The 3,977-nt window shown below is 48.6% G+C and overlaps 1 pseudogene; it reads right to left on the reverse strand.

Moving 5' to 3' along the window:
* Window positions 1-847: 847 nt before the first annotated feature.
* Window positions 848-3,513, reverse strand: LOC146960593 (uncharacterized; annotated as a pseudogene).
* Between the last annotated feature and the right edge of the window lie 464 nt (window positions 3,514-3,977).

A 3,977-nucleotide genomic window follows, 5' to 3' on the forward strand; every position in this document is an offset into this window, starting at 1 on the left:
AATGCCTGTATGATGTTTATCAGTGTGAAAATAATGCTCCCTGTTTGCTTCAAAGTTTTAATGCTACATACTGTATATGGAAACAGCCTTCTATTAAAATGCATTTGTTGTACACAGTCTTTCTACTGTACTCTTTCATATATTCACATTAAACAGAATCACACGATACCTGCACTGGGTAAAGCAGGTCCTCAAGAGTCAGCTTCCTGGACAGAACAAGATCAATGCCATCAACATTCACCCTGCCAGTCATCAGATATCCTGCCTGGCCAAAGGACCATGCATGGAGCGTTTCACCATCCTGAGACTGTACACTATGCAGAGGAAGGGAGGCTGAGGGCGAGTGAGCATTAAAGTCACTATGAAACAACCAACATCAATGAGTACATCAGGAAAATGGTGAATGTCTCAGGCAGCAGAAAATCAAATGGCTGTCATAGTGTCCAGGAACATCTGTGTTAAGCAATGGCTGGAGGTCACAGGGTCAAGATAAAAGATTTAAGAATACTTTGTAAATTCAAAGGTGAAGAAATTTTTTTAAAACAATGTAATTATTGTCTTATTTATATTTCCTGATAGAATATTTTACTTGCTGACGAGCACAGTAAAATTTGCAAGACATTAACAGATACTAGTAGTAGAGAGTGGTTTCAGGGTTCAACACTTCATGTGGTTGAATATATTAATACACCCAATAATAATAATAATAAATTGTATTTATAAGCGCTTTTCCAAAAGCTCAAAGACACTTTACATACAATAAATGCAGTTAAGAACACAAGACATTCAATTAAAAGCAGCAAAGACAGTATAAAACATAGAAAACAATATAAAACACACACAGAAATTATGTATTAAAAGCTGATTTAAAAAGGTGTGTTTTTAGCATGGTCTTAAATGTTGGGAGGTGAGTGCAGGTGCGGATGGGTTTGGGGAGTGAGTTCCAGAGGGAGGGGGCAGCAATGGAGAAGGCTCTGTCCCCCCAGGTTCGGTGCTTGGTCCGTGTGGGTAGTGACAGGATGTTTCCTTCGGATGAGCGGAGGTCGCGGGAGGGGGTGTGGTGATGGAGCAGGTCTGTGAGGTAGGGGGGGGGCAGGTTATTAAGTGCTTTGTATGTGAGGAGGATGATTTTGAACTGTATGCGGTGAGTGATGGGCAGCCAGTGCAGGTCACGGAGGACGGGGGTGATGTGATCTCTGGAGCGGGTGTGGGTGAGCAGGCGTGCGGCTGAGTTCTGGATGTATTGCAGTTTATTGAGGAGTTTGGATGGTGAACCATAGAGGATGCTGTTGCAATAGTCCAGTCTGGATGTGATGAATGCATGGATGAGGGTTTCTGCAGCAGAGAAGGTGAGTGAGGGGCGGAGACGGGCGATGTTCTTGAGGTGGAAGAAGGCGGTCTTGGTGATGTGGTTGATGTGGAGGTCAAACCTTAGCTTACTGTCGAAGATGATTCCTAGGTTGCGGATGTGGGATGAGGGAGACAAAGTGCAGTTATCAAAGGTGAGGGAGAAGTTGTGGCTGGCTTTGGTGCGGGATGTGGGGTCAATGATGATTATGTCCGATTTGTCACTGTTCAGTTGAAGATAGTTTGTTTGCATCCAAGATTTAATTTCTGTGAGACAGTTGCTGAGGGTGGAGTGGGTGCTGTTGGTGATGGCTTTGGTGGAGATGTACAGTTGGATATCGTCGGCGTAACAGTGAAAATGGAGTCCATGTTGATGGATGATCTGGCCAAGGGGGAGGATGTAGAGGATGAAGAGGAGGGGACCAAGCACCGACCCCTGGGGGACACCTTGTGACAGGGGAGCGGTGGTGGAGGTGCAGTTGTTGATACTGATGAACTGTTGTCGGTTGGTGAGGAGTGAAACCAGGAGAGTGCTGTGCCAGTGATGTGGAGAGAGGATTCCAGACGGGAGAGCAGGATGGAGTGGTTGATGGTGTCGAAGGCTGCTGTGAGGTCGAGGAGGATGAGGATGGTGAGGTGTCCGGAGTCTGAGGAGAGGAGGAGGTCGTTGGTGACTTTCAGGAGGGCTGTTTCGGTGCTGTGTTTTGTACGGAAACCAGATTGGAATGATTCAAACAGGTTATTGCAGGTGAGGTGGGTTGTGAGTTGTGAGGCGACAGCACGTTCCAGGATTTTTGACAGGAAGGGGAGATTGGAGATGGGGCGGAAGTTATTTGGGTTGTCAGGGTCCAGACCGGGTTTTTTGATGATGGGAGTGATGGCAGCCAGTTTGAGGGTTTGGGGGACAGAACCAGAGCGGAGGGAGGCGTTAATGAAGTCAATGATGAGTGGGGAGATGACAGGGAGGCAGTCCTTGATGAGTTTGGAGGGTATGGGGTCCAGGTTGCAGGTGGAGGTTTTTATTCCGGTCATGATGGTTGTGAGTTGTGCTGGTGATACCGGAGAGAAGTGGGTCAGGTACTGGATAGTGGTGGGTGGGGAGGCAGGGAGGGAGGCAGGCGGGGAGATGGGAGGGATCCTGGAGGTGTTGAGGTTACTGTAAATGGTGTTGATTTTTGTTTGGAAGAATGATAGGAATGATTGGCACTTTTCAGTAGTGAATGATGAGGAGGTGTTGTCGTGGGGTTTGAGAAGGGAGTTGATGGTGGAGAACAGAGCCTTGGGGTTGTTGGAGCCAGAGTGGATGAGGTGGGAGTAGTGGGTGGTCCGGGCAGCGTTGAGTGCTTCTTTGTACTGTTGTAGGTGGTCGGTGTAGGCAAGAAGGTGAACTGTTAATCCGGTTTTATTGCAGAGTCTTTCAAGTTGTCTTTTCCGGGTCTTCATTTGGCGGAGTGTGGGGGTGAACCAGGGGGCAGAGTGAGTGAAAGAAACTGTTTTTGTTTTGGCGGGGGCAAGCTGATCCAAGCAGGAGGAGAGTGTGCAGTTGTAGTAGTTAACCAGGTCAGTGGGGTCATCAGATGGCGGGCGGGGTGAAGCAGACAGACAGTGGGTGAGGGAGGTTGAGAGAGCAGAGGGAGAGATGGATTTAAGATTTCTGAAGGTTATGGTCCGGTTTTGTTTTGTGGTGGGGATGGGGATGTCTATGTCCATGGTGATAGCCAGGTGGTCAGAGATATGCAGGTTGTGGCTGGTTAACTGTTGGATGTTGAGATTGGTGGAGCAGACCAAGTCCAGAATGTGACCACGGCTGTGTGTTGGGAAGTTGCTATGTTGGGTGAAGTTGAGACAATTTAACAGTTCCAGGAATTCTGTGGCCGGTTTATTGTCTGTGCTGTCAATATGTAGATTAAAATCACCTAGGAGGAGAACAGATGGCGAGATGGCAGATAGCTGGGTTAGAAGGTCAGCAAGATCAGAGAGGAAGGAGGGATGTGGTTTGGGGGGGCGATATATGATGGCTGTGACCAGAGGACAGGGACCAGAGAGTTTGTAGGTGAGGTGTTCAAATGAGGGGGCAGGAGGAATGGAGATGGTGGTTGTCTTGATGTTGTTTCTGTAGATGGCAGCAATGCCACCTCCCCGGCCCTCTGTGCGGGGTTTGTCCATGTAGGTGTATCCTGTGGGGGTGGCTTGGTTTAATGAAAAATAGTCCAGGGGTTTTTGCCAGGTTTCAGTGAGACAGAGAAAATCCAGGTTATTGTCTGTTATGTATTCACTGAGGATGAGGCTTTTGTTGTTGAGGGAGCGGGTGTTAAGTAAGGCTACTTTGAGGTGATGTTGCATTGTGAGGGGCTGTGAGGACCGGGGAAGTGGACGCAGGTTGACCAGATCAGAATGTCTTGTGCTCAGTGGGCGGGGGTGCCTGCATGTGATGATGGTCTGAATGTGAGAAGTTACAGGTTGAGGGTGTAATGACTGATGTGACCAGGGGGAGGTGCTAGCGGTCATGAGTGAGCTGTGAGCTGCCAGTGAAGCTTTGGGCGGAGAAGAAGAGTGAGCGGAGTGAGTGGGGGGGGTGTGGCAGGTAAACAGTCATGCATGTGCGGTGGTATGGATGGCGTGCTGCAGGT

The sequence above is a fragment of the Trachurus japonicus genome, unplaced genomic scaffold (assembly GCF_045865225.1).
Source record: "Trachurus japonicus isolate A0001 unplaced genomic scaffold, Traja_1.0 AP030199.1".
Taxonomy (NCBI): Eukaryota; Metazoa; Chordata; class Actinopteri; order Carangiformes; family Carangidae; genus Trachurus; species Trachurus japonicus.